Source organism: Triticum aestivum, chromosome 6A, assembly GCF_018294505.1.
Source record: "Triticum aestivum cultivar Chinese Spring chromosome 6A, IWGSC CS RefSeq v2.1, whole genome shotgun sequence".
Classification (NCBI taxonomy): domain Eukaryota; kingdom Viridiplantae; phylum Streptophyta; class Magnoliopsida; order Poales; family Poaceae; genus Triticum; species Triticum aestivum.
Genome location: NC_057809.1, coordinates 210,106,023 through 210,125,514, shown reverse-complemented (window position 1 = coordinate 210,125,514; position 19,492 = coordinate 210,106,023).

Sequence of the window (19,492 nt, the reverse complement as noted above, 5' to 3'; positions counted from 1 at the left end):
TCATAGTTGAAGGAATATGTATTTGACATGAAGAAAGCAATAGCAAGAAAACTGAACGATCATAATGCTAAGCCAACGGATGGGTCTTGTCCATCACATCATTCTCCTAATGATGTGATCCAATTATCAAATGACAACTCATGACCATGGTTAGGAAACCTTAACCATCTTTGATCAACGAGCTAGTCCAGTAGAGGCTCACTAGGGACACAGTGTTGTTTATGTGTTCACACATGTATTAAGGTTTCCGATCAATACAATTCTAGCATGAATAATAAACCTTTATCATGAATAAGGAAATATAAAATAACAACTTTTTTATTGCCTCCAGGGCATATTTCCTTCACTCTTCCAATGGCGCGCTCGCGGAACGACGGCCAGGCCGGGCGCCCCGGCACGGAGCCCTCAGGAGCCCCAAGGCCGGGGCCCCCACGAGGAACTCGATAGGAATCAGGGAACTCGCGATGTGGTGGGCTAGGCAAGCCATGACCCATGCCATGGCTCGCCCGCACCAGCACAACTGAGGTGCTCGCTAGGGCCCCGATTCCTCCCCCTCCACAAGACTGCGGAGCCCCCCGCGAGTCCAGGCACCCCCTGGCGAAGCACGTTGGGGTGATGTGCCTGGGACCTTCTCCTTCCCCGGTGGAAGGGCCCAGCGACGGTCACTCCCCGCCACTGCATGCCTGGTGGCGAGGGACGGGCCCCTGTGTCCCGGTGGCATGGAGCATCTTGCGCCTCCCAAGGCTCTCCCCGTGGCACTCTCACGTGATAATGAGTGGGGTTGTACACACCCCGGAGTCCCCCGGCGCGCCACCCCACAGCGCCGCAAGGGCTCCCACCCACGCCCAAGTGGAAGCCCCATGCTTCGCGCTGGCAGACGACAGTCTTACAACGACTATGCCCATGCCCAGTGGAATCCTGAGACATCTCCAACGTATCTATAATTTTTGATTGTGCCATGCTATTATATTATCTATTATGGATGTTTAATATGCTAGTTTATATTATTTTTGGGACTAACCTATTAACCTAGAGCCTAGTGCCAGTTCCTGTTTTTCCCTTTTTTTGAGTTTCGCATAAAAGGAATACCAAACGGAGTCAAAACGTAATAAAACCTCCGCGATGATTTTTCTTGGACCACAAGACAACCAGGAGAATTGGAGATGAAGTCGGAGGAGCCACGAGGCGGCCATAAGGATGGAGAGCGCACAGCCCACCCTTGTGGGCCCCTCATGCACCTCCTGACCTAATTTTTGCGCATATATATAACCATATATCCCCAAACCAACAGAGGCATCCACGAAAACACTTTTCCACCGCCGCAACCTTCTGTACCCGTGAGATCCCATCTAGAGACCTCTTCAGGCACCTTGCCGAAGGGGGATTCGATCATGGAGGGCTTCTACATCAACTCTATTGCCCTTCCGATGAAGCATGAGTAGTTTACCACAGACCTACGGGTCCATAGCTAGTAGCTAGATGGCCTTCTCTCTCTCTCTCTTTGATTATCAATACCATGTTCTCCTTGATGTCCTTGGATATCTATTCGATGCAATACTCTTTTGCGGTGTGTTTTCCGAGATCCGATGAATTGTGGATTTATGATCAACTTATCTAATATTATTTGAATCTCCTCTGAATTCTTTTATGCATGATTTGATATCTTGGTAATTCTCTTTGAGCTATTGGTTTGGTTTTTCTTGCAATCGGAGAAGTGCTTAGCTTTGGGTTCAATCTTGCGGTGTCCTTTCCTAGTGACTGTAGAGGCAGCAAGGCACGTATTGTATTGTTGTCATCGAGGATGAAAAGATGGGGTTTTCATCATATTGCTTGAGTTAATTCCTCTACATCATGTCATCTTGCTTAATGCGTTACTCCATTCTTTATGAACTTAATACTCTAGATGCATGCTGGATAGCGGTCGATGTGTGGAGTAGTAGTAGTAGATGCAGAATAGTTTCGGTCTACTTGACACGGACGTGATGCCTATATTCATGATCATTGCCTTAGATATCGTCATAACTTTGCGCTTTTCTATCAATTGCTTGGCAGTAATTTGTTCACCCACCGTATTATTTTCTATCTTGAGAGAAGCCTCTAGTGAAACCTATGGCCCCCGGGTCTATTTTCCATCATATAAGTTTCTGATCTACTATTTTGCAATCTTTTACTTGCCAATCTATAAACCAAAAATACCAAAAATATTTACTTTACCGTTTATCTATATATATCATATCTCACTTTTGCAAGTAACCGTGAAGGGATTGACAACCCCTTTATTGCGTTGGCTGCAAGTTGTTTGATTGTTTCTGCTGGTATCCGGTGACTTGTGCGTTGTCTCCTACTGGATTGATACCTTGTTTCTCAAACTGATGGAAATACTTATCTCTACTTTGCTGCATCACCCTTTCCTCTTCAAGGTAAAAACCAACACAAGCTCAAGAAGTAGCAGGAAGAATTTCTGGTGCCATTGCCGGGGAGATCAACGGCAAGTCGAGCCATACCAAGTAGCCATCATAAACTCTCATTTCTTGCAACACATTATTCGCCATCTGCCTCTTGTTTTCCTCTCCGCCACTTCTAAAACGATTTTCGAAAAGATTTGCCTTTTCTTCTCCCCTCTTCCATTCGTCTTCTTCGCTTGCTTTTTGTGTGCTCGTGTGTTGGATTGCTTGCTTTGTCACGATGGCTCAAGAGAATACCAAATTGTGTGACTTTTCCAACACCAATAATAATGATTTTATTAGTAATCAAATTGCTCCCACTACTAATGCAGAATCTTGTGAAATTAATGCCGCTTTGCTGAATCTTGTTATGAAAGATCAATTTTCCGGCCTTTCTAGTGAAGACGCCGCATCCCATCTAAACAATTTCGTTGATTTGTGTGGTATGCAAAAGAAAAAAGATGTGGATAATGATATTGTTAAATTGAAGCTATTTCCGTTCTCGCTTCGAGATTGTGCTAAAAATTGGTTTTCATCTTTGCCTAAAAATAGTATTGATTCATGGAATGAGTGTAAAGATGCTTTTATTTCCAAGTATTTTCCTCCCGCTAAGATCATTTCCCTTAGGAACGATATTATGAATTTTAAGCAACTTGATCGTGAACATGTTGCACAATCTTGGGAGAGGATGAAATTGACGATATCAAATTACCCTACTCATGGTTTGAATTTTTGAATGATTATACACAATTTTTATGTCGGATTGAATTTTGCTTCTAGAAATCTTTTATATTCGGCCGCGGGAGGTACTTTTATGGAAACTAGATGATGCCCCGCATGTTGTTGTGGGAATGTTTGCAATATTTCCATGAGATTTTGGTTATATGGAACATGAATTCTTGAAACTATAGTTTCTGAAAGTATATAAGAATTAAATGTAAATAGCATAATAAAATGGAATTTTACATGCATGCATGTTGTAGTGGATTTTTAATATGCATGGTTGCATGTTGAGGTGGACCTTTTCTTATGCATGTTGAATGATGAGGTGGCATGCTTGCATGTTGAGAGAAATATCTTAGTGGGGGCTAGCTATTTAGATATAGAAGATTACCTTAGGAGAAGCTACTAAACTCCTAGATAATATTATGGTTAATTATTCTCAATGGCATATTGAAAGATTTTCCACTAGTAAAAAAGTGCATACGATTGAAGAGATTAATGTTTTGAGTGGAAAGATGGATGAGCTTATGAAATTATTTGCTAGTAAGAGTGCTTCTATTGATCCCAATGATATGCCTTTGTCTACTTTGATTGAGAATAGTAATGAATCTATGGAAGTGAATTTTATTGGTAGGAACAATTTTGGTAATAACGCGTATAGAGGTAATTTTAATCCTAGGCCGTTTGCTAGCAATTCCTCTAATAATTATGGTAATTCCTACAACAATTCTTATGGAAATTATAATAATATGCCCTCTGATTTTGAGAACAGTGTTAAAGAATTTATGAGTTCGCAAAACAATTTCAATACCTTGATTGAAGAAAAAATGCTTAAGATTGATGATTTGGCTAGGAACATGGATAGAATTTATCTTGATGTTGATTCTTTGAAACTTAGATCTATTCTACCCAAGCATGATACCAATGAATCTCTCAAACCTATGAGAATTTCCATTGATGAGTGCAAAGAAAGAACCGCTAAGATGCATGCTAAAAAAGATTGGGTTGTAAAAACGTGTTCTTCTAGTTTTTGTGAAAATAATGGTGAAGATCTTAAAGTGATTTATGTGACTCCTATTGAATCTTTGTTTTCCAATATAAATCTTGATAAAGATGGGACTGGAGATGAGTCACTTTAGTTAAAAGGTGTCCAAATGATTCGGAGTTTTTGATCTTGATGCATAAATTGATAAAAGTGGGATTGGAGAGGTCAAAACTTTAGGTAGCAATGAACCAACTCTTTTGGATTTCAAGGAATTTAATTATGATAATTGTTCTTTAATATATTGTATTTCCTTGTTGCAATCCATGTTGAATACCCCTCATGCTTATAATCAAAACAAAGCTTTTACTAAACATATCGTTGATGCTATGATGCAATCTTTTGAAGAAAAGCTTGAATTGGAAATTTCTATACCTAGAAAACTTTATGATGAGTGGGAACCTACTATTAAGATTAAGATTAAAGATTATGAGTGCCATGCTTTTTGTGATTTGGGTGCTAGCATTTCCACAATTCCAAAAACTATATGTGATGTGTTAGGTTTCCATGAATTTGATGATTGTTCTTTAAATTTGCATCTTGCGGATTCCACTATTAAGAAACCTATGGGAAGGATTAATGATGTTCTTATTGTTGCAAATAGGAATTATGTGCCGGTAGATTTCATTGTTCTTGATATAGATTGAATCCTACATGTCCTATTACTCTTGGTAGACCTTTCCTTAGAACGATTGGTGCAATTATTGATATAAAAGAAGGAAATATTAGATTTCCATTAAGGAAGGGCATGGAACACTTTGCAAGAAAGAAAATTAAATTGCCTTAGGAATCTATTATGATAGCTACTGATGGATTGCATGCCAAAGATGACAATACCTAGATCTATTCATGTTTTATGCCTAGCTAAGGGCGTTAAACAATAGCGCTTGTTGGGAGGCAGCCCAATTTTATTTTTGTTTTTGCTTTTTAGGTTCTGTTTTACAATAAATAATTCATCTAGCATCTGGTTAGATGTGGTTATGTGTTTTAATTAGTGTTTGTTCCAAGTAATACCTCTGGGATAGCTTACAGTGATAGTTGATTCGATCTTGCTGAAAAACAGAAACTTTTGCACTCAGGAAAACAATTCTCATTTTTAACAGAAGCGTGATAAAATTCTGATTCTTTTTGCAGAAGATTACTAAACAAATTTCTTAGGTTTTCCTAATTGTTCAGAAATTTTGGAGTTACAGAAGCATTTTAAATATCCAGATTGTTACAGACTGTTCTGTTTTTGACAGCTTCTGTTTCCTATGTCTTGTTTGCTTATTTTGATGAATCTATGGGTAGTATCGGTCGGTATGAACATTGGAAAAGTTGGAATACAGTAGATATTACACCAATATAAATAAATAATGAGTTCACGGCAGTACCAAAAGTGGTGATTTATTTTCTTATACTAACGGAGCTTATGAGATTTTCTGTTGAGTTTTGTGTTGTGAAGTTTTCAAATTGTGGGTAAGGATTTGATGGACTATTGAATAAGGAGTGGCAAGAGCCTAAGCTTGGGTATGCCCAAGGCACCCCAAGGTAATATTCAAGGACAACCAAGAGCCTAAGCTTGGGGATGCCCCGGAAGGCATTCCCTCTTTTGTCTTCGTCTATCGGTAACTTTACTTGAGGCTATATTTTTATTCACCACATGATATGTGTTTTGCTTGGAGCGTCTTGTATGATTTGATGTTTGATTTTTAGCTTTCCACAATCATCCTTGCTGTACACACTTTTTGAGATAGACACGCATGAATCGTGATTTATTAGAATACTTTATGTGCTTCACTTATATCTTTTGAGCTAGGCAATTTTGCTATAGTGCTTCACTTATATCTTTTTAGAGCACGGCGATGGTTTTATTTTATAGAAATTGATGAAATTTCATGCTTCACTTATATTATTTTGAGAGTCTTTAATATCATGGTAAATTGCTTCGGTTATAAATTTAGTCCTAATATGATAGGCATCCAAGAGGGATATAATAAAAACTTTCATATAAAGTGCATTGAATACTATGAGAAGTTTGATTCCTTATGATAGTTTTGAGATATGAATATCGTGATATTGGAGTCACACTAGTGAGTAGTTGTGAATTTGAGAAATACTTGTGTTGAGGTTTGTGAGTCCCGTAGCATGTACATATGGTGAACCGTTATGTAACGAAGTTCGAGCATGAGATATTTTTTGATTGCCTTCCTTATGAGTGGCGGTCGGGGAAGAGTGACAGTATTTTCCTACCAATCTATCCCCCTAGGAATAGATTTTGCAATAAGTATGTGAGTTCTTTATGACTAATGTTGAGTCCATGGATTATACACACTCTCACACTTCTACCATTGCTAGCCTTTCTAGTAGCGCAACTTTCGCCTGTACCATAAACCCACCATATACCTTCCTCAAAACAGCCACCATACCTACCTATTATGGCATTTCCATAGCCATTCTGAGATATATTGCCATGTGACTTTCCACCGTTCTATTTATTATGACACACATCATCATTGTCATATTGCTTTGCATGATCATGTAGTTGACATCATATTTGTGGCAAAGCCACCATTCATTATTTTTTACACATGTCGGTCTTGAGTCATTGCACATCCCGGTACACCGCTGGAGGCATTCATATAGATCATATTTTGTTCTAGTATTGAGTTGTAATTTTTCAGTTGTAAGTAAATAAAAGTGTGATGATCTTCATTATTAGAGCATTGTCCCATGTGAGGAAATAAAAAAAGAGAGAAAAGGCCACAATAAGAAAAAGAGAAGGCCCAAAAAAAGAGAGAGAAAAAAAGAGAAAAGAAAAAAAGGAGAGAAAAAGAGAGAAAGGGCAATGTTACTATCCTTTTTACCACAACTGTGCTTCAAAGTAGCACCATGATCTTCATGATAGAGAGTCTCCTATTTTGTCACTTTCTTATACTAGTGGGAATTTTTCATTATAGAACTTGGCTTGTATATTCCAATGATGGGCTTCGTCAAATTGCCCTAGGTCTTGATGAGCAAGCAAGTTGGATGCACACCCACTTAGTTTTTTTGAGCTTTCACAAACTTATAGCTCTAGTGCATCCGTTGCATGGGCATCTCCATAGCCCGTTGATACGCCTAGTTGATGTGAGACTATGTCCTTCTTTTTGTCTTCTCCAGAACCACCTTCTATTCCACCTATAGTGCTATGCCCATGGCTCACGCTCATGTATTGCGTGAAAGTTGAAAAGGTTTGAGAACATCAAAAGTATGAAACAATTGCTTGGCTTGTCATCGGAGTTGTGCATGATTTGAATATTTTGTGTGATGAATATGGAGCAGAGACAGACTATGTGATTTTGTAGGGATAAACTTTCTTTGGCCATGTTATTTTGAGAAGACATAATTGCCTTGTTAGTATGCTTGAAGTATTATAGTTTTTATGTCAATATTAAACCTTTGTTTTGAATCATACGGATCTGAACATTCATGGAACAATAAAGAAATTACATGGATAAATATGTTAGGTAGCATTCCACATCAAAAATTCTGTTTTTATTATTTACCTACTCGAGGACGAGCACGAATTAAGCTTGGGGATGCTTGATACGTCTCCAACGTATCTATAATTTTTGATTGTTACATGCTATTATATTATCTGTTTTGGATGTTTTATATGCATTAATATGCTATTTTATATTATTTTTGGGACTAACCTATTAACCTAGAGCCCAGTGCCAGTTCCTGTTTTCCATGTTTTTGAGTTTGGCAGAAAGGGAATACCAAACGGAATAAAACTTCGCGATGATTTTTTTGGACCAGAAGACAACCAGGAGACTTGGATATGTAGTCGGAGGAGCCAAAAGGCGGCCACAAGGAAGGAGGGCGCACCAAGGTGGTAGGGCACGCCCCCACCCTTGTGGGCCCCTCGTGCACCTCTTGACCTAATTTCTGCGCCTATATATTCCCATATATCCCCAAACCATATGAGGCATCCACGAAAACACTTTTCCACGGCCGCAACCTTCTGTACCCACGAGATCCCATCTAGGGACCTTTTCTGGCACCCTGCCGGAGGGGGATTCGATCACGGAGGGCTTCTACATCAACTCTCTTGCCCTTGCAATGAAGCGTGAGTAGTTTACCATAGACTTATGGGTCCATAGCAAGTAGCTAGATGGCTTCTTCTCTCTCTTTGATTCTCAATACCATGTTCTCCTCGATGTTCCTGGGGATCTATTCGATGTAATAGTCTTTTGCGGTGTGTTTGCCGAGATCCGATGAATTGTGGATTCATGATCAGCTTATCTATGAATATTAATTGAATTTCCTCTGAATTCTTTTATGCATGATTGGATATCTTTGTAATTCTCTTCGAACTATCGGTTTGGTTTGGCCAACTAGATTGTTTATTCTTGCAATGGGAGAAGTGATTAGCTTTGGGTTCAATCTTGAAGTGTCCTTTCCTAGTGACAGTAGGGGCAGCAAGGCACGTATTGTATTGTTGGCATCGAGGATAAAAAGATGGGGTTTTGATCATATTGCTTGAGTTAATTCCTATACATCATGTCATCATGCTTAATGCGTTACTCCGTTCTTTATGAACTTAATACTCTAGATTCATGATGTATAGTGGTCGATGTGTGGAGTAATAGTAGTAGATGTAGAATCGGTTCGTTCTACTTGACACGGACGTGATGCCTATATTCATGATCATTGCCTTAGATATCGTCATAACTTCGTGCTTTTCTATCAATTGCTCAGCAGTAATCTGTTCACCCCCGTATTATTTTCAATCTTGAGAGAAGCCTCTAGTGAAACCTATGGCCCCCGGGGCTATTTTCCATCATATAAGTTTTTGGTCAACTATTTTGCAATCTTCCACTTTCCGATCTATAAACCAAAAATACCAAAAATATTTAATTTACCATTTATCTATCTCTACCAGATCTCACTTTTGCAAGTAACCGTGAAGGGATTGACAACCCCTTAATCATGTTTGTTTGTGCAGGTATCCAGTGACTTGTTCGTTGTCTCCTACTGGATTGATACATTGGTTCTCAAACTGAGGAAAATACTTATCTCTACTTTGCTGCATCACCCTTTCCTCTCCAAGGGAAAAACTAACGCAAGCTCAAGAAGTAGCAAAGCCCCATGCTCCCCGCTGGCAGACGACACAGTCTTACATCGACCATGCCCACGCCCAGTGGAGGCCCCATGTTCTGCACTGGTGGGAAGCCTAGTGCAGGCCCCATGCACCGCGCTTCTACATCAACTCTATTGCCCTTGTGATGAAGCATGAGTAGTTTACCACAGACCTACGGGTCCATAGCTAGTAGCTAGATGGCTTCTTCTCTCTCTTTGATTCTCAATACCATGTTCTCCTCGATGTTCTTGGAGATCTATTCGATGTAATACTCTTTTGCGGTGTGTTTGTCGAGATCTGATGAATTGTGGATTTATGATCAGCTTATGTATGAATACTATTTGAATCTCCTCTGAATTCTTTTATGCATAATTTGATATCGTTGTAATTCTCTTCAAACTATCGGTTTGGTTTGTCCAACTAGATTGGTTTTTCTTGCAATGGGAGAAGTGCTTAGCTTTGGGTTCAATCTTGCGGTGTCCTTTACCAGTGACAAGGGGTAGCAAGGCACGTATTGTATTGTTGGCATCGAGGATAAAAAGATGGGGTTTTCATCATATTTCTTGAGTTAATTCCTCTACATCATGTCATCTTGCTTAATGCGTTACTCCGTTCTTTATGAACTTAATACTCTAGATGCATGCTGGATAGTGGTCGATGTGTGGAGTAGTAGTAGTAAATGCATAATCGGTTCGGTCTACTTGACACGGACGTGATGCCTATATTCATGATCATTGCCTTCGATATCGTCATAACTTTGCGCTTTTCTATCAATTGCTCGGCAGTAATTTGTTCACCCACCGTATTATTTTCTATCTTGAGAGAAAGCCTCTAGTGAAGCCTATGGCCGGGTCTATTTTCCATCATATAAGTTTCTAGTCTACTATTCTGCAATATTTTACTTTCCGATCTATAAACCAAAAATAAAAATATATTTAATTTACCATTTATCTATCTCTATCAGATCTCACTTTTGCAAGTAACCGTGAAGGGATTGACAACCGCTTCATCGCGTTGGGTGCAAGTTGTTTGATTGTTTGTGCAGGTGTTTAGTGACTTGTTCGTTGTCTCCTACTGGATTGATACCTTGGTTCTCAAACAGAGGGAAATACTTATCTCTACTTTGCTACATCATCCTTTCCTCTTCAAGGGAAAAACCAACGCAAGCTCAAGAAGTAGCAAAGCCCCATGCTCTGCGCTGGCAGACGACACGGTCTTACAGCGACTATGCACACGCCCAGTGGAGGCCCCATGCTCCGCGCTGGTGGGAAGACTAGTGTAAGCCCCATGCTCCGTGCTTGTACATCAACTCTATTGCCCTTGTGATGAAGCGTGAGTAGTTTACCACATACCTACGAGTCCATAGCTAGTAGCTCGATGGCTTCTTCTCTCTGTTGATTCTCAATACCAAGTTCTCCTTGATGTTCTTGGTGATCTATTCGATGTAATACTCTTTTGCAGTGTGTTTGCTGAGATCCGATGAATTGTGGATTTATGATCAGCTTATCTATGAATATTATTTGAATTTCCTCTGAATTCTTTTATGCATGATTTGGTATCTTTGTAATCTCTTCAAACTATCGGTTTGGTTTGGCCAACTAGATTGGTTTTTCTTACAATGGGAGAAGTGCTTAGCTTTGGGTTCAATCTTGTGGTGTCCTTTCCCAGTGACAGTAGGGGCAGCAAGGCACGTATTGTATTGTTGCCATCGAGGATAAAAAGATGGGGTTTTCATCATATTGCTTGAGTTAATTCCTCTACATCATGTCATCTTGCTTAATGCGTTACCCCGTTGTTTATGAACTTAATACTCTAGATGCATGCTGGACATCGGTTGATGTGTGGAGTAATAGTAGTAGATGCAGAATTGGTTCGGTCTACTTGACACGAACGTGATGCCTATATTCATGATCACTGCCTTAGATATTGTCATAACTTTGCGCTTTTCTACCAATTGCTCGGCAGTAATTTGTTCACCCACCGCATTATTTTCTATCTTGAGAGAAGCCTCTAGTGAAACCTATGCCCCCCGGGTCTATTTTCCATCTATAAGTTTTTGGTCTACTATTTTGCAATCTTTTACTTTCCGATCTATAAACCAAAAATACGAAAAATATTTAATTTACCGTTTATCTATCTCTACCAGATCTCACTTTTGCAAGTAACCGTGAAGCGATTGACAACCCCTTTATCGCGTTGGGTGCAAGTTGTTTGATTGTTTGTGCAGGTATTCAGTGACTTGTTCGTTGTCTCCTACTGGATTGATGCCTTGGTTCTTAAATCGAGAGAAGTACTTATCTCTACTTTGCTGCATCACCCTTTCCTCTTCAAGGGAAAATCCAACGCAAGCTCAAGAAGTAGCAAAGCCCCATGCTCCGGGCTGGCAGACGACACGGTCTTACAGCGACTATGCCCACGCCAAGTGGAGGCCCCATGCTCCGCGCTGGTGGGAAGACTAGTGTAGGCGCCAGATGCGGCTGTTTTTCGCCCTCTTTTGTCATCGAATTTGCTGTTTCCTGGACTAAAATTTGGAGCTCTTTCGTCTTTGTCCAAATGGGGGGATGGGAATTTTTCTCCTCGCAGCCTTTCCCGTCTTGAATGTTGTTTTTAAGGAGGTATGACGGCTGCCAGCCTCTCTCTCTCTCTATCTATCTATCTCTCTCTCTCTCTCTCTCACCCCGCGAGCGGGGGCTGGGCACGGTGTGCATGCTTGGGTCAGCCCAGCGGCACTGAAGACGCCCTGAGGGCCATGGCCACAACAGCCGCGGGCTCACCCACGCGCACACCTCGCCAAGACCTTGGCGTCCGAATCCTTACGTGACGCTCTTGAGCGAGCCTGCGGGTATGCGCGGCCTGAGGTCTCCGGCAAGCGTCTGCCTCCTGACCTTGGCCGGGCACCATGACCTGGCGTAACGATAATGATCCACCCCTGCTTAGGGGTTGCGGGTGCTCGAAAAGCAAAGGGAAGGCGGCAAAAGGGAGAGTGCAATGATACTCAATACATCATAAAGAAGTTCTTTCGAAAGTGCTTTCACATCCCCGCAGGGTCACATTCAAAGTCTTAACTAGAAAACAGGGGAAAGGTAGCCTAGGGAGACGCACTGTTACCATCGGTTATGCCACCGCCGTTGTCGTCGGCCCCACTCTCCTCGATCACAGGCGGGCCCTCGTTGCCGGCAGGGGCAAGCTCCTCGATCAGGTCGTCCATGTGATCCTCCACCCAGTCTGCTAGGGCGCCATGAATCACCTCAGGCACAGGGGCTATCACGGCCTCGAAGTCAAAGTCAGGATCGAAGCGAAGAAGGTGGCTGAAGATGCGCTAGGCCGCACGCGAAGGTCGCGGCTCTTCTCTTCGACAAGCTGGCGCTCCTTCATAGCCCCACCTTCAAGACGTTCCAAGACCCTAGTGAAGAAACTGAGATAGCCAGCATCGTCGGCAACAAGCGGGCTAGAGACGTTCTCATCACTGATGCTGCCCAGGGCCCGGTTGGCCCGATGCTCAAGGGCCTGGAACATTTCGGAGAGCGTGTGTTGTAATCCCAGGGCTCGCTCTGCCTCGTTCGAAGCCTTCTCTACGAGGGAAGTGACATCCTCCACGTGCTTATATAGATAAAAGACAGCTCGGCCTCAACCGCGGCCTAAGCATCCACCGCAGCCTTCTCGCGTCGCTCCGCCACTGCTAGCTTCTTCTTGAGGCCATCAGCCTCGCCCATCAGCTCGCCCCGCCGTATGCAGAAACGAGTATCCTGAAGCTTCAGCCTCCGGCAATTGTCCTTGGTGAGGGCCCCACGTACCCCCGCCACCCTCTCATTGGCCTCCCCTGGATTGCTGCCTCCCGGGAGGTGAGGGTGTCCTCGGCGGTGGCCACTTGGCATTCTATCACCTCTAGCCGCTCGCCCTCCAGCGCCTCCAGCGTCAGCGTGTCCTCAAGCATGTGGAGTCTAGCTTCGCTCATAGGCGGCCCACCCCCGAGGCGGTGAGAATGGCTTTGCGCGCCTGGACTTGCCGCTTGAGGGCGGCGTTTGAAGCTTGAAGCTCCTTCTCGCGCCTCTTGGCCGCCTCGCGTCGGCAATCCGCGGCTCGAGCCTCCTCAAGGACACGATCACGGGCCTCCCTCACCGCGGCAAGGGACTCCTTGGCCTCCGCATGATCGTGCTTGCGCTACAAACGACCAAAGTTGATAGCGACCTCGAGCTGGCGCCACTCGCGTGCCAGACACAAATGCTCCGCCTCAAGGTGCGTGTCGACATTGCCGAGCTCCACGCCAAGGAGGCGTAGCGCGCTCGCTGCCTCCTGAAGAAGGCCGTGATGCACGGTGCTGCACCCGCACATGAGCTCCAACGCCTGGTCGGGGTTTTCTTTCGTGCCCCGATCAGCATAGGAGGCGTGTGAAGAATCACCCATCTTCGGAAGGGGCCCGGGGGCTGGGGCTCCACCACCCGGTCCTCTGGTCCGAAGCAGGGCCCGACGTGGGCTCACCCCATTCTTGAAGATGGCGCCATTGCACGAGCCGCCCATTTGCCGGTGAGGATCAGTGGGGGAGCGCTTGGCAGTGCCCCTACACTCCGGAGGCCACTCATGAAGAGGGATGCCAGGAATGCAGGCCTGAGGCCGCCCCAGGGGTGGCCCTGACTCTGGTGCGGATGCCTTCTTACGCGCAGCCGCGCGACTCACGAGGCACAAGATCACCACGGGACCGGCGCCCTCCAGAGGTGGTGGCCGAGACACGCTCGTTCCTTCGTCAAAGGGGAACTCAAGGAACAAGAGTCAGAGAAACAAGATGTGCGAGAATCAAGGAAGGCCGGGTGCTTACTCATCCATGGCGATCCACTTCCTCCTCTTCAGGGTCCCCGGGGCAGGGCTGCGGCTACCATCGGACTCGTTCCTCCTCCGAGACATGCAGGGACCAAAGAGCAGCATGCTGGAACCTAGCACATGGCCTCCTGCTATGCGGGTGGCTACCATGTCCCCAGGAGAGGCGTCTTCGCCGCCGCTCGGAGGGGTGAGAATGGATGCTTGAGCAACGCACGGCTCGGGAGGCTCCCCCGTCGCTGTCGCAGGGGCACACACACCTCAGGACCCTCGGACCCCGGGGTCACCAGTAAGGGGTTGTCACGGGGCCCCACATGGTCCTTGGGAAGCAGCCCCCACTCATTGAAGCGCGTCATCTTCCTGGCGAAGGCTCCCCAATTCGGGTAATTGTACAAGGGGGACCCTCCTGAAGTAAGCGCGACGGGTTCTCCGCTGGTCAGGAGGCGGAGCACTCCGCGCAGTGTGCTGGAAGGGAGCAAATGCTTCTGAAGCCTCATGGCGTCTTTGCGGCCAGTGAAGGCCCACATTGGGCGGGACTGGTGCGGGAGTGGGGCGATGCGCCGCCGGACGAACTCGCTCACCACCATCGCCATCGTCATCCATGCCTTCCTCAAGTCAGCCAGCCTGGCGATGACTCACGTGAGTCACGAATCAACGAGCTCCACATGCTCCTAGCCGGAGCTCGGCATCGCGGGGGCTGCCAGAATCAGGAGCAAGGGGTTGTACATAGTGGTGTCGATGTACACCCATTGCTTTCGAAACCCCTCCATGTCCAGGTGGAGCGCGGTGTCGATGCCAATGCCTGTGGTTGCCTCCACCACACGAAGCGACATGCACCCCAAGCACTGCCCATGGGCGACCATCTAAAGGGAAAAGAAGTGGCGGAGCAAGGCCACGAACGGGGCGACGCCCACGAAGGCCTCGCACAAGAACACGAAGGCGGAGAGGAGGACGATGGACCCGGGGTTGAGATGCAGCGCGTGGACTTGGTAGTGCGTAAGCACATCATTGAAGAAATCTGAGAACACGGCAGCTGGCCAGAGAAAAGGGCATGAAGATGAAGAGGGATGTTGGTGGCCTCCAGATCGGTTGGAGGCCTGGAGGCGGGCCAGATCTTCGTCGCCTTCCACTCGTTGGAGTTGGTGGAGATTGCGTGTTGGACCTTGTCCATCCCCTCGAGGTTGACCACTCTGGACCGGCCCAGCACGGGCTCCGGCCCCGCTGGGGGGTCTGCCGCCATGGGAGTTCTACCCCTCTTCCTCTTAGGGGCCATGGCGGCGATGTGGATTGAAGCGGCGCGGGATCCGGCAAGGGAGGCGAAAGTTTGCAGCAGGCAGAAGGAGTGATACGTCTCTGTCGTTGATACGTCCATTTTGCGTCATGCTTTTATATCGATATTTATTGCATTATGGGCTATTATTACACATTATGTCACAATACTTATGCCTATTCTCTCTTATTTTACAAGGTTTCCATGAAGAGGGAGAATGCCGGCAGCTGGAATTCTGGGCTGGAAAAGGGGCAAATATTTGAGACCTATTCTGCACAACTCCAAAAGTCCTGAAACTTCACGGGAGCAAGTTTCAGAACATATAGAAAATATTGGGTGAAAGAAGTACCAGAGGGGGGCCACCCACCGTCCACGAGGGTGGGGGGTGCGCCCTACCCCCTGGGCGCGCCCCTGCCTCGTGGCGCCCCTGGCAGCCCTCTGATGCCCATCTTTGGCTATATGGAGTCTTTCGTTGAGGAAAAAATCATAGCAAGCTTACGGGATGAAACTCCTCCGCCACGAGGGGAACCTTGGCGGAACCAATCTAGGGCTCCGGTGGAGCTATTCTGCCGGGGAAACATCCCTCTGGGAGGGGAAATCATCACCATCGATCCTCTCATCGGGAGGGGGTCAATCTCCATCAACATCTTCACCAGCACCATCTCATCTCAAACCCTAGTTCATCTCTTGTATCCAATCTTTGTCCCAAAGCCTCAGATTGGTACCTGTGGGTTGCTAGTAGTGTTGATTACTCCTTGTAGTTGATGCTAGTTGGTTTACTTGGTGGAAGATCATATGTTTAGATCCATTATGCATATTAATACCTGTCTGATTATGAACATGCATATGATTTGTGAGTAGTTACATTTGTTCCTGAGGACATGGGAGAAGTCTTGCTATAAGTAGTCATGTGAATTTGGTATTCGTTCAATATTTTGATGAGATGTGTGTTGTCTTTCCTCTAGTGGTGTCATGTGAACATAGACTACATGACACTTCACCATTGTTTGGGCCTATTGGAAGGCATTGGGAAGTAATAAGTAGATGATGGGTTGCTAGAGTGACAGAAGTTTAAACCCTAGTTTATGCGTTGCTTCGTAAGGGGCTGATTTGGATCCATATGTTTCATGCTATGGTTAGGTTTACCTTAATACTTCTGTTGTAGTTGTGGATGCTTGCAATAGTGGTTAATCATAAGTGGGATGCTTGTCCAAGGAAGGATAGTACCCAAGCACCGGTCCAAAAACATATCAAATTATCAAAGTGCCGAACGCGAATCATATGAGCGTGATGAAAACTAGCTTGACGATAATTCCCATGTGTCCTCGGGAGCTCTTTCCTTTATATAAGAGTTTGTCCAGGCTTGTCCTTTGCTACAAAAAGGTTTGGGCCATCTTGCTGCACCTTATTTACTTTTATTATTTGTTACCCGTTACAAATTACCTTATCACAAAACTATCTGTTACCGATAATTTCAGTGCTTGCAGAGAATACCTTGCTGAAAACTGCTTATCATTTCCTTCTGCTCCTCGTTGGGTTCGACACTCTTACTTATCGAAAGGACTACGATAGATCCCCTATACTTGTGGGTCATCAAGACTCTTTTCTGGCGCCGTTGCCGAGGAGTGAAGCGCCTTTGGTAGGTGGAATTTGGTATGGAAAAATTTGTATAGTGTGTTGCAATTTATTGTCACTTGTTACTATGGAACATAATCCTTTGAGGGGCTTGTTCAGGGTATCTTCACCCCGACCAGTAGAGCAAAGAGTTGCTCCTCAACCTACTGAACCTACTGAAAATGTTTACTTTGAAATTCCTTCAGGTATGATAGAGAGATTGCTAGCTAATCCTTTTTCAGGAGATGGAACATTACATCCCGATTTGCACCTAATCTATGTAGATGAAGTTTGTGGATTATTTAGGCTTGCAGGTATGCTCGAGGATGTTATCAAGAAGAAGGTCTTCCCTTTATCTTTGAAGGGAAAGGCATTGACATGGTTTAGGCTATGTGATGATATGGTATCATGGAACTACAACTGATTAAAATTGGAATTTCATCAGAAGTATTATCCTATGCATCTTGTCAATCGTGATCGTAATTATATATATAATCTTTGGCGTCGCGAAGGAGAAAGCATCGGTCAAGCTTGGGTGAGGCTTAAGTCAATGTTATATTCATGCCCCAATCATGAGCTCTCAAGAGAAATTATTATTCAAGATTTTTATGCTCGGCTTTCTCTCGATAATCGCTCCATGCTCGATATTTCTTGTACTGGTTCTTTTATGATGAAGACTATTGAATTCAAATGGGATTTATTGGAAAGAATTAAATGCAACTCTGAAGATTGGGACCTCGACGAAGGTAAGGAGTGAGGTATAACACCTAAGTTTGATTGTGTTAAGTATTTTATGGATACCGATGTTTTCCGTGAATTTATCACTAAATATGGACTTGACTCTGAGATAGCAGCTTCTTTCTGTGAATCCTTTGCTACTCATGTTGATCTCCCTAAGGAGAAGTGGTTTAAATATAATCCTCCCATTGAAGTAAAAGTAGTTGAACCTATTAAAGTTGAAGAAAAGACTATCACTTATAATGATCATGTTGTTCCTACTACTTATATTGAGAAACCACCTTTCCCTGTTAGAATAAAGGATCATGCTAAAGCTTCAACTATGGTTCATAAGACTAATACTAGAACACCTACTCCCTTTGAGCAAATTAAAGTTGAACCTAGTGTTGCTATGGTTAAATACCTCTTGGCTGATAATATTGATGGGCATGTTATTTACTTCTATGATGAAGCTGCTAGAATTGCTAGGCCTGATACTAAAAATAAACATAGACCTGTTGTAGGCATGCCTGTTATTTATGTTAAAATAGGAGATCATTGCTATCATGGCTTGTGATATGGGTGTTAGTGCAAGTGCAATACCCCATTCCTTATATAAAGAAGTTATGCATGATATTGCACCTGCTGAGATAGAAGAGATATATGTTACAATTAAGCTTGCTAATAGAGATACTATTTCACCCATTGGGATTGTTAGAGATGTTGAAGTCTTGTGTGGGAAGGTTAAATATCCTGCTGATTTTCTTGTTCTTGGTTCCCCACAAGATAACTTTTGTCCCATTATATTTGGAAGACCCTTCTTGAATACTGTTAATGCTAGGATAGACTGCAAAAATGATATTGTTACTATTGGTTTGGGGGATATGTCTCATGAGTTTAATTTTGCTAAATTTCGTAGACAACCCCATGATAAAGAATTGCCTAGTAAAGATGAAATTATTGGTCCTGCTTCTATTGCCGTGCCTCCTAGTGATCCTTTAGAACAATATTTGCTAGACCATGAAAATGATATGTTTATGAATGAAAGAAGGGAAATAGATGAAGTAGTCTTTAAATAGGGACCTATTTTGAAACACAACTTGCCTGTTGAAATCCTAGGGGATCGTCCTCCACCTAAGGGTGATCCCGTGTTTGAGCTTAAACCTTTACCTGATACTCTTAAATATGCTTATCTTGATGAGAAAGAGATATATCCTGTTATTATTAGTTCTAACCTCTCAAAGCATGAGGAAAAGAAATTACTGAAAATTCTGAAGAAGCAACGTGCTACTATTGGATATACTCTTGATGATCTTAAGGGCATTAGTCCCACTCTATGCCAGCATAATTTTTTTTGGAGAAGGATGCGAAACCGGTTGTTGATCACCAACGATGGTTAAATCCTAAGATTAAAGAAGTGGTAAGAAAAGAAATACTAAAGCTTATGGAGGCAGATATAATTTATCCCATTGCTGATAGTCAATGGGTAAGCCCTGTCCATTGTGTCCCTAAGAAGGGAGGTATTACTGTTGTTCCTAATGATAAAGATGAATTGATCCCACAAAGAATTGTTACAGGTTATAGAATAGTATTTGATTTCCGCAAATTAAATAAAGCTACTAAAAAGGATCATTACCCTTTACCTTTTATTGATCAAATGCTAGAAAGATTATCCAAACATACACATTTTTGCTTTTTAGATGGTTATTCTGGTTTCTCTCAAATACCTGTATCAAAAGAGGATCAAGAAAAGATGACTTTTA